The sequence below is a fragment of the Triticum aestivum genome, chromosome 6A (genome assembly GCF_018294505.1).
Source record: "Triticum aestivum cultivar Chinese Spring chromosome 6A, IWGSC CS RefSeq v2.1, whole genome shotgun sequence".
Classification (NCBI taxonomy): domain Eukaryota; kingdom Viridiplantae; phylum Streptophyta; class Magnoliopsida; order Poales; family Poaceae; genus Triticum; species Triticum aestivum.
The window spans coordinates 529,483,398-529,495,615 of NC_057809.1; positions in this window are offsets into that span (position 1 = coordinate 529,483,398).

Here is a 12,218-nt window from a genome sequence, read left to right on the forward strand (position 1 = left end):
TTTGTTTTCTATTTTTTTATAAATGATGATAGTTTGTGCAAGATGTTCACATGTTATTTTATTTTTTTGAATAAATTCTCTTATGCCCTTGACTTAGATTGACCCAAAACAGCAGCATCCTTGATGCGTACTGACCTTCACCTTGTTCTTTCTCTCGCAGACTCGAAGGAGACTATACGCAAGGCACCTCCTCTTCGGTTGTGAGAGTGTCCAGGGGTCGTGGGTGCGGCTAATGCCTATGTCTGTGGCCGCACTTGACACTGCCCTCTCTTTAAGGGCACATATCATTTTTTAGAACTCTGCTATCTTTTCCCAAGTCTTTATTATCTTTCCTAGCCTTGTACTGATATGTATTGTTTGATGCTAATTACCCAAGTTAATGCATGATGTTAAGGATAACCTGAGAACACTTGCCTAAGTTTATAAGATATGCATGTGACAATTCAAACCTGCTTTGCTACTCTTTCAATGCTTTTGCTGCTGTACTGTGCTTCTCTAGTTGTCTGAATGCTTCTGCTGCTAGCCTGCTAGACTGTTACTAGCTTGAATAGGTGTGCACTTGTGCTGGTGGTGGTGCTGCTTGTGTTGTTGCTGCTAATTAAATGCTTATACTCGCGCTGCTGTTGATTAAATTCTTATGTTGTTGTTGCATGCTTATGCTACTGATTCAATGCTTTAGAAATTGATTGAATTGAACCTGTTGTAATCCTTCATGTTATACTCATATTTAATTTTTGGGTTCTATTTGATTTTTTAGTCTGTTATATACGGTTCATCTTCAATTTCTTCTGTAACCTACTTGGAGCTTAGAATACAGAGCCCAACTAGTCTCATATACAACTAAGACCAATGATTCATGCTCAATTCTGTATATGTATGTATGATCAGTAAAGTTGTAAGGCCCAAATCTTAACGTTAATATGCTCAATTTTGTACCATATCCATGCTCATGTATCACCAGTTACTGCTTTTTTTGCTTGATCTATTTTGGCTCATAACCTAAGTATACCAAAACTGATTAAATGATTTCTCCAACTTGCCAAAATTGTCATAATTGTCTCCTGCCTTGTGATGTTAGTCCCTGTGCACTTACTAGTATGGTTAGTTGAATGGATGGTCGTGGTAGTAGAATAGGAATTTTTTTAGGTTAGTGTTATAGTGATGTTCATTTCATTACCTAAACTTTGTACCAATGTACCATGCAGGTATGTATAAATTACTATTGTAGAACAACATCAGGTTAATCTGTTGCATTCAAGTTGTTGGAAGTTTTGTTATGCCATGCTTAGTGTTTACTGAATTGGGGCATTTGGGCATGTATGTATAAATTTTAGCCTCTTGAAAGAATATTATTTACTTCCAGTGTATTTCACTAATAGCTTATCTGGATCAGGATCTAATGTCGTCGAGGCTGCTGCTACTGTGATAGAAGATCGGAAGAAGCTTGGAGATGCGCGCCATGGTTTTAGTTGATGTTGCCACCAAGTTTTGGTGCTTGTGTATCTGTTTTTGATTGTATGTGCACTTGTTGGACGTGCAAACGTGTATGTGCTCTTGTGAGTATTTGACTGGATGATTTCTGGATTTAATTAGTTAATTGAGAGATTTATTATTTTGTTGTTCAAATGTGTAAATTGAAATCTGTGAATGAAAAAGACCAAATGTTCTACTTGACAAAATAATATTTGGGCTCTAAAAAGGCTATGGCCCAAACTATAGTGGATCAGAACATTGTGTATTTTAGAAAAACCAGAAAAATAGGCTTAATGAAATGGTTTGCAAAAAGGCCACGACCCAGAAAATAAAAATGCTAAATTGTTGGGCTAGGCCCATGTAGCTAGCGAAACTTAACAGAAAAAATAAATATTAAAAAAGCCGAATTGTTGGGCTAGGCCCATGTAGAAAACCAAATTAGACCGGGCTGAATCTTGTGCCACGTCAGATTGCCACGCTGGATGCCTACGTGGGCTGGGGAGGTTGCTAGTGACCAAAACGCCATAGTAGACGTATTTTGGTCATAAACGTCTACGACCATTCCATAAGAAAGGTCGCTATAGTCAGTTTATGACGGCCAGCTTTTGACCTTATGTTTTTGGTCACAAAAAGGTCACAAATGGAAATTTGTGACCATTTAGTGACCAATAGTGGTGGTCACAAGTTGACATATTTCTTGTAGTGCTACTAAGAATCGATCAGGTGATAGACTACACAGCCGGATGCGAGCTGTTTAGTTTTTTGGATGCATACTCAGGATATCACCAGATCAAGCTGAACCCGGCTGACAGACTGAAGACCGCCTTCATCACGCCATTTGGGGCCTTCTGCTACCTCACCATGACGTTCGGCTTGAGGAATGCCGGCGCCACCTTTCAGCGTTGCATGCAGAAGTGCCTCCTCAAGTAGCTCGGCAGGAACGCCCACGTCTACGTGGACGACGTGGTGGTGAAGACGGAAAAGTGTGGAACACTACTGAAAGACCTCAAGGAGACCTTTGAGAACCTGCGCCGATTCCAGATCAAGCTCAATCCCGAGAAGTGTGTCTTCGGGGTACCAGCCGGCCAGCTCCTTGGTTTCTTGGTCTCCGAACGCGGCATAGAATGCAACCCTGTAAAGATCAAAGCCATTGAGAGAATGGAGGTACCCAGCCGACTGCTGGATGTGCAAAAGTTCACCGGGTGCTTGGCGTCCATCAGCCGATTCATTAGTCGGCTGGGCGAGAAAGCTCTCCCCTTATACCAACTCATGAAGAAGACCACTTTTTTCGAGTGGAACCATAAGGTGGACGAAGCTTTTCTCCAGTTGAAGAAGATGCTGACTACCCCACCCGTCCTGGCGGCTCCGACTCCCAAGGAACCTATGCTCCTGTACATCGCCGCCACCAGCCGGGTAGTCAACACGGTTATTGTAGTGGAACGCAAGGAGGAAGGCAAGGCGCTACCTGTCCAGAGACCGGTATATTACCTGAGCGAGGTACTGTCGACCTCCAAGCAGAACTACCCCCACAACCAGAAGATGTGCTATGCCGTGCACTTCACCGCCAAGAAATGGAAGCCTTACTTTCAAGAGCATCCAGTCACTGTGGTTTGCACGGCCCCACTTGCCGAGATCATCGGAAGCCGAGATGCTTCTGGCCGAGTGGCCAAGTGGGCCATAGAGCTGGCCCCCTACACCATCCACTACCAGCCCCGCACCGCCATCAAGTCACAAGCACTGGCTGACTTTCTCGTCGACTGGGCCGAGACCCAGTACCTACCTCCAGCGCCCGACTCCACCCATTGGCGGATGCATTTCGACGGCTCCAAGATGTGCACCGGCTTGGGAGCTGGCGTCATCCTCACCTCTCCTAAAGGCGACAAGCTCAAATACGCACTGCAAATCCATTTTGCCGCCTCCAACAATGTCGTTGAGTACGAGGCTCTCATTCACGGGCTCCGGCTTGCCAAAGAACTTGGCATTTGCCGGTTCTTGTGTTATGGAGACTTGGACCTAGTGGTCCAACAGTCGTCTGGCGACTGGGACGCCAAAGATGCAAACATGGCAAGTTACCGTTTCCTTGTGCAGCAACTCAGTGGGTATTTCGAGGGGTGCGAGTTCCTCCATGTGCCAAGAAACGACAACGACCAAGCAGACGCCTTGGTACGAACTGTCTCTACCCGCCAAGCAATACCATCTGGAGTTGCCCTTCAACGCCTCCTCAAGCCGTCTGTCAAGCCGTCACCAGAATCAGACTCCAACTTTGTGCCGGCTCCTCCCGAGGAGGTCGGATCCGACTCTAGAGCCTCGGCAGACGGTACGGGGATCTTGGCAGATGACCCCAAAGCCGGCACAATCGAGGCCGGCCCAGGGACCACAGTACCCAGCCCGGGGACTGCGGCGACGGACTCGAAGATCCCAGAACTCGGCCCAAGAGCCGCGCCAGTCGGCTTGAGGACTTCATTAGCCCATCAAGTGGTTGTTGAGTCCAACCCACCGCCTCCCAACCCAACCGCCCTCGTCCAAGTCGTAGTTTTGGCAGTCGAAGAAATAGCAGCACCCTCATGGGCCCAGCCCATCCTCAAATTCCTGGTGAGCAAAGAGCTGCCGACTGATGAGAACTCAGCTCGGCAAGTACAATGCCGAGCGGCAGCCTACACCATAGTCAACAGAGAGCTGGTCAGGCGCATCATCACTAGTGTCTACCAGCTCTGCGTAGAGCCAGAGCAAGGCCAAGCAATTCTCAAAGACATCCATCAAGGCGAGTGCGGCCACCATGCGGCTTCAAGAGCACTCGTCGCAAAAGTCTTTCGACATAGTTTCTTCTGGCCGACTGCCTTAGAAGAGGCCAAGGAATTGGTCCAAAAATGCAAAGGGTGCCAGAAGTTCAGCTCCAAGCCACACCAGCCGGCTTCTGCACTCAAGACCATCCCCATTGCCTGGCCTTTCGCAGTTTGGGGTCTAGACATGGTGGGACCATTCAAGACAGCACAAGGTGGCTTAACTCACTTACTTGTCGCAGTGGACAAGTTCACCAAGTGGATAGAAGTGAAGCCAATCAAGAAGCTGAACGGTCCAACTGCCGTGACTTTCATCTCCGTTATCACAATTCGGTACGGCATACCACACATCATCATCACCGACAACGGCACAAATTTTGCCAAAGGCGCCTTGACCCGTTTTTGCGCAACCCAGGGCATCCGACTGGACCTAGCGTCCTTTTCCCATCCACAGTCAAACGGCCAGGTAGAGCGAGCAAATGGCCTCATCCTTTCCGGCATCAAACCTCGGCTGATCGAGCCTCTGGAGCGCTCGGCTGGCTGCTGGCTCGACGAGCTACCAGCCGTCCTCTGGAGTCTGCGCACGACTCCAAACAAGTCAACCGGCTTCACGCCTTTCTTCCTCATCTACGGTGCCGAAGCTGTCATCCCAACGGACATAGAGTTCGACTCCCCGCGAGTCACCATGTACACCGAGGAGGAAGCAGAAGAAGCACGACAAGATGGCGTCGATCTGCTGGAAGAGGGCCGGTTGTTGGCACTCAGCCGGGCCAGCATCTACCAGTAGAGCCTGCGCTGATACCACAACAGGAAGGTCAAGCCAAGATCTTTCCAAGCAGGTGACCTTGTGCTTCGGCTGATCCAGCGAACAGCCGGCCAGCACAAGTTGTCGGCGCCTTGGGAAGGCCCTTTCATCATCAGCAAGGTGCTCGGCAACGACTCCTACTACCTGATTGACGCTCAGAAGCCCCGAGCACGCAAGAGGGACGACTCCGGCAAGGAGACAGAGCGGCCATGGAATGCAAATCTCCTCCGAAGATTTTTCAGTTGATGCAGTATGTACCATGCTACCTTTTGTATTAAAGTACCAAGATTTCGGGCCCCCCAAGACGAGCTCGGGGACTGCCCTCTTTTGCCTGTATGATAAAAATTATGCCTACAAGTATGTTATCCTTTATTATGCCGCTTGGCACCGGGCTCGACAAGTCGGCCCGGGGGCTTGCCGCCTTGCACTATGAAAAGCTTCCTGCAGCTGGACAAGTAGTGTGTAACACCTAAACCGTCTCCTGTCAGAAGCCGCAGCTCGCAGAGTGACTGTACGGTGGGTAGAAGTAAGGTAGAATGGGCGTTCACATGAAAAATGGCTAAGGACTCAAAGCATAAAACATAGCTCAAGACGGCTTCCAGCCTTTTTTCGCAAACCGACTCTTGAATAGTCGGATTGCCGCTTTCTATTCAACTTGCTCAAAAACTCTTAAAAACGGCTAAGTACTTTCCTTCCCAAAGTAGCTAAGCATTTGATCGAACAGCAGTCCGCAGAGCAGCTGTCCGATTGGCAAGGCAGGCAACTAAGAGAAAGCGGCAAAGGACAAAAAGCCAAAAGAGAAATGAGCAAGAAAAGATAGAATTCAGATAAATATATTTACATAACATAGGCCCTTGGCCGAATCTTCGAGCAGAAGTTCAAAATACACCCCGCGGGTGGAATTGTGCAAATTAACAAGTTCTTTAGAGACTACTAAAGCAGACAAAATAAAGATAAGGTGGCAGCTAAGGAAGCGGCAGACGGATTCGGAGGGTCGGAGGAGGCGGCAGCGTCAGACATTGGGGCTGCCGGCCGGGTAGTCTCGGCTTGATCGCCTCCGGCAGCAGTCCGCTCAGTCGCACGCGGCTCATTGCTTGAGGCGCGGTCGAGCTGAGGCTGGCCGTCCGCTCCGATTTCTGGCGCCTCCATCTCGCCTCCATCCTCCGCCTCGCCTTCCTCCTCGACGCTGGAGCCAATCACCTCCGCCGAGTCCTCGCCGTAGTCTGGGTTCATCCCAAACCACTCCGGCGGTACCTCCACGCCGTCTTCAGACCGCTCGGGGACGAAGATGCTGGTGTCGGTGTACTCGGTGATCGCCGCAGCATGCTTGACGAGGGCATCCTCCGCAGCTGCCAGCTCCGGCTGGGCCTTCGACCGAAGTGTGGCGAGCCGGTCTAGATCCAGCTCCGGATACCATGCCTTGACGAACTCCAAGGCCCGGCGCACTCCAGCTCGGGCCAAGGAACCCTTCCAGGCTTCAAGACGACCAGCTGCGACCTCCAGCCAGTCGGCCGTCAGGCTGGGGGTGCGCGGAGCCTGCATGTCCGGCCACAGGGCGGCAATCGCCTGGGCACCGACACGCTGAAGCAGGCACAACATCTGGTGAGTCGGCCGAAGGCGAGCCTCGATGCTCAGGATGTGCTCGTGAAGAGTTCGGGGGGTGTCGGCGACGATCTCTGCACCTTCCGCCCTCCGACCTTCACGGTCGGCTTCGATGGCTTGGATGGCGGCCTGAGAGTGCCCAGGAAAGAAGTCTGCCAAGACGGAAGAAACAAAGAAGCAAGTCAAAAACCAGGAGTCGGCACGACTTATAATCAGCAGCTCAAAGAAAGAAAGTTAAGAAACTCACAATCAACGATGTCTTCAATCTGATGGAAGCCGGAGGCCAGCATCGCCTCCTTGTCAGACCAGGAGGAGCGCTCGCTCGCGAACTCGGCTAGGAGGGCGGTTTCCGTCTCTTCCGCCTCCTTCTGCGTCTTCGCGAGCAGCTCCCTCTGCTCTGCCAATTGAGTGGCCAGCAGATCGCGTTCTATGGCGAGCTTGCTGCACTCCTCCCCCTTGGCGCGCAATGCGGAGTTGGCCTCGCTCAGCTACTGTTGAAGAGTAGTGTTGGCTCCTGAAGAGATGGAAGAAAGAAGGCGTTAAGTCAACAGTAAAGAAGGTCGCCGGGAAGATCCGGCCCAACTGCTCAGTACTCGGCCCGAATCTCGGGGACTACGTCCCGCGGGTGCGCCAGCGCCCCCGCAAAGAAGAAAAAAGGACTTACTTCGGCTCTCCGACAAATCGGCGGTCCGCTTGCCCAGCTCTTCAACGTTACGGTTGAAGGTAGTGATGCGGAGGTTGTGGTAGTCCTACGACAAGCGTTTCAGACAAAAGTTAGTACCCAGAGTTCATCAATTGGAGTTCTGGGCCACCTGCTCGGCAGCCGGCCCGAAACTCGGGGACTACACCCAGTGGGTGCGCTGGCGCGCCCCCACAAAGAGGAACAAGAAAACAAGGACCAAAGGAAAAATCATACCCGGACGGCTGCCCGCGATGCCAGGAACGCTTTGATGCAATTCTGGAGAGCGTCGCCCTCATCATGAAGCTTCGCCTGGACGTCCAGAAGCGCCTGGTTCAGTGGCCCTGTGCCGCCTCCTCGCACCCACCCAATGGGCGCGGCGCTCATCGCTTCAGCGTCTGGGATTGCCGAGCTGGCGGTGCCGGCCTCCAGGGGCGGGGTGCCGAAGTCGCCTTCTCCAGATGGCGGCACGTTGGCGAGCCGACTTGGAGGAGTAACCTCGCCACGGCCTCGTCTTCGGTCGGCGGCACCAGAGGGTCCGCTGGCTGTTTGCCTTGCACGCGCTCAGACGGCGGCGGAGGCGGCGGCGGAACGATCGCGTCCGACATAGAGGAGCCGCCGTCTTCCCTCTCCACGACGGGGTTCTCGCCGCTGGCTTCCCCAGTCTGCCCCGCGAACTCCGGAGGCGGCGGCGCAGAATTCAGCAGGGTGATGAACACCGCCGATTGGCGGCATGCGGCCTCCTCAGCCTGCCGCTTCGTCGCGGCGGCGGTTTCAGCCTCCGCCGGTTTTTTCTTGGCGGAGGCCTCTGCCCTATCGGCCTCCTCCTTCTCCAGGCGAGCGGCCTCTTCTTCGTTGCGCCTCTCCTGCGCATTCCGCTCTGTCGCCTCCCGGAGGTCAGCAGCGGGGTCAATCCGCTGAGTGGTGGCAGACGTCTCCGCTGACCCCATGGCGGAGGCGGCGGTGACCCTCTCAAGAGTGAGGGGAGCCCTGAAGCAAGGGAAGCAAGAAAAAGACTCAGACAAAGCCACAAAGAAAGAATAAAGCGTTGAGACAGAATACTCACGTGGAGACCAATGGTGGCTTCTTCACTTCCTAACGGAAGCGGATGGCCTTTGCAGCCGCCTCGTCCCGCCGGGGCGCCGCGGCCGGGCCCCTTGGGCTTCTTCGGCCGACTGTCGAACAAAGTTGGCACGGCCCTACGCTTCTTCCCACCGCCTGGAGCACCTGGCGCGGCAGAAGAGCCCGCGCCAGGCTGGCTTGCTCCTGGCTGATGGCAGGGGGCGACTTCTCCCTCGGCATTGTCGTCAGGCCAGTCGGCGAAAGTGGCCGAAGGCCTGAAGTCGCCTGCTGCTCCTCCTCCTCCCTCGGTGTCGTCCTCCAGAGCCGCCGCCCCCAGATCGGGGTCGTCGACGTCGCTCTCCGCCCGGTTGGCAAGGAACTCGCTGGCCGGCCCCGAGGTGCCGGCTGGTGGATGGAGGAGAGGATTCTGACCAAAGCCGACAGGTCAAAACAAACTCGGCGAGAAAGAAGACAATCCAAAGAAAGAAAGAAAAGGCAACTCACCACGGGCTAGGGGTTGGCGCGGGAGTACGGCTCCTTGCTGAACCGCCAATCCTCCAGAAGCTTGCTGTCCGAGAGGTAGTTCACCATGAAGGCCACCTCCTCGTGAGTCATGTCCTTGGTGCACATCCGACTCGGGTCGCGGTGCCCGCTCATTTGGCATATCATATGGGTGCGGCCTTGGAGCGGGAGAACTCAGCAGCCACGAAGGCGGCCAGCAGGTCTGGACCAGTCAAGCCCTCCAACTGCGTCAGCACTCGGAGTCGCGCGATGGCGCCGACTCCCGCAGGTGTCAGCGACTTGGCCCGGTACGACCAGTTGGGCAGTCTCCCAGCCGGCGGGCCGGCTTCGAAAGCCGGCAGGTTGACCCAGTCGCCCCTCGCGGCGACGCTCCTAACATAGAAATACGATCTCTGCCACATCTTCACCGACTTTATCAGCAAGATGGAGGGGAAGGGGTTGTCGGCCCCCGACCTTCGCACGGCAATGAAAGCGCCGCATTGAGCGGGCACGCCTGCAGCCTGGGCGCCGAGCTTGGAGAAGAAGAACTCCCCCCAGAGCTCGAGGGTGGGGAGGACTCCGAGGAAGCCTTCGCACAAGGCCACGAAGGCGGACAACAGCACCACTGTGTTGGGCGTGAGGTGGTGCGGCTGGAGGCCGTAGAACTCCAGGAAGGAGCGGAAGAAGCTGCTCGCCGACAGCCCCAACCCGCGCAGGCAGTGCGAGTGGAAGATGACCCGCTCGCCCTCCTGTGGCACGGGGGAAATCTCCCCCCTCGGCGCGAGACGCACCCGCACGTGATCCTCGCCAGGGAGCCGACGAGTTTTGCGGAGGAACTCGATGTGGTCATCGTGAACTTCGGAGCCGTCCCAGGTGCCGGAGCGCACAGGGGGAGGCGCGGCGGCAGAGAATGAGCTCATCGCGAGCTGATCGCCGCGGCGTTCGTTGAAGCTTGGGTGCGCGGCAGAGCGGAGAAGAAGGAGAAGGAGAGCGAGGAGCAGTGAGAAGGAGGAGAGCGAGGAGCAGTGGGAAGGAGGGGCGCGCGTGCTCCACCGCGCCCCCCTCTTTCCCCTACTTATAGCCTCGTGGGCTGCGAAGCCGAGGGGGCGGCCGTGGGATTTACTGCGCCCACGCCCCCATGACCCCCAAGTTCCACCACAAAGTTACTGCGCACAGTAACTCCACGGGAATCCCAACCGTCCGCCGGGGCCACAGCGGATCCGCTCGAGTGCCGAGGCGCGATAGTGGCGGGCCCCGCCTACGGGCCTGTCCCATCGCGCGCGTGGGCTGGCAGGATGGCCCAGCCACGTGTCATCGCATGACAAGCCTAGAGCGGGCAGCGACATGGAGGCTTAGCCAGCACGCTATTTGAATCCCGCCGCGACGTTCGAGATATTGTGCGAGACAGAATTGGGTGAGTCCGATTCCTTCTAGCCGGCCCGGCAGAAGTCAACCAAGAACCATGTATCGAGTACCCGGAAAGAGAAACTGCTAAGGCATCTCGGCCGATCACCCGCGGTACCTCACCAGCTTCGGCGACTACTATCAGAGAAATGGGCCACGGGTAGGCCAACCCGAGGCCCAGAACCTTTCAAGACATTGGGGCAAGCTGCGCCCCTTAAGACCCCAGGACGAAGAGCCGCCTTCTGAGAAGTCGGCGGCAAGACGGCCGACTGCCCACACACGGCCGAATCCCAAGGACAACTTCAGGATAAGCCGACTCCTGACTGGCGACTTCCAGAGAAGCCGGCTTTGGGGAGTCGGCACACTACTCCAACAAACCCCATGACCTCATCAAGAGGGACGGGGCTGAGGAGTGGCTACAGTGAAGCCCACTCCCGCCCCTTACCGAGGGCAGGCATGGCCACAACACGCCGTACCCCGGAAGATCTCCGTGTGGCGTGGCACTGTTGTCATGCCGGCCCTGAAGTCAGCACCGCAGGACCGAATCTTGCACCCACAACGGCTTGTCTGTACGGCCTTGGGGCATCGGGTCCCACGAGCCAATGGGACCCCAGAAGACGGCAAGTGTACCACCAGTCGGACTCGTTGGGAGCCGGCCCCTGGGAGTCGGCCAAGCCCTCCCCCGGGGCCCACGCGCCATTAATCTGATGCGATGGAGAGTGGCAATAGTGATCGCCCGCCAGGCGGCGGGGCTGTTGCCACGACCCCATGATCAAGCACGCGTCATCCGAAGCACGACTACAGTGATCAGCCGCCGGCAAGACCTGCCCGCTGCGGACGCGGCCTGACAGCTCCGTACCAGACCAGTCGGTGGGGCCCACCAGTCGGCGGGCCCCAGCAGTCGGCGGAGAAGACGGAGGCCAGAGGCACTGACGGATGGGCCTACGCCCAGCCGGATTACCATTGTACCCCTGGGGGGTAGGCCTATATAAACCCCCAGGACATCCATGCAAAGGGTTGGAATCCATTAGCTCTAGACCAGATCATACAGGAGGGAGAGAGCTAGCCTTGCCCTCTCCTACCTCCAGGAAACAGCTCAAGGAGCAATCTTGTAAACACCTTGCCATAGTGATCATGCAGAGACCCCGCAGAGCAACAGTAGGGGTATTATCTCCTCGGAGAGCCCTAAAGCTGGGTAAGATTCGCCGGCGTGCATGTCTTCGCATTATCCCGTTTCCAGGCACCGGCGACGTCCTACTCGCCCCCACCATGATAAGCCATCCTTTGGCATATGTCGCACCCAACCCCCGACAAGATCCAAAAAGAGAAAGTATACAATTAAATAGAATGTATCATCATTCTCTTCTCTCGCATACTGATTGTGTCCGACGTTGTCACACAAAGCCTTCATTGTCAACCATCCAGCACATCTCAACACCAGTTTAGCGGCTCTATGTCCTATAGATCATTTTTTCATAGATCTATCACAAGAGAGCCAAGATAAAGTCAACTGAAAAAGAAATTAAGAAATCAAACAATATCCAATTAGATGAACAAAAAATGTTTTGAACACAAAGTAAAATGAAGGAATAAATTACCAGATATATTGAAGTATCCTCGCTATTATATATCTATATGAAAAATAAGACGTACCTTCCTATAGGAGCTATTCGTAGAAGTCAAAAACCACAAGCACATGGATAAGATCTGCAGATGAGACAAGGTTTGCGAATTATAGCATAAAGTTCAAGTCTCAGGTTTCACAAAAATATTTTGCACAAAAATACCTAAATCGTACATACCTCGCACGACTAAAACTAACATCGAGAGAGAAAAGGATCAGATGATGTTTTTTTATGTTCATCTTGAGGTCGCAGCTGAGTTATCCAGGCAGTCATAGTCTCCATGGTGT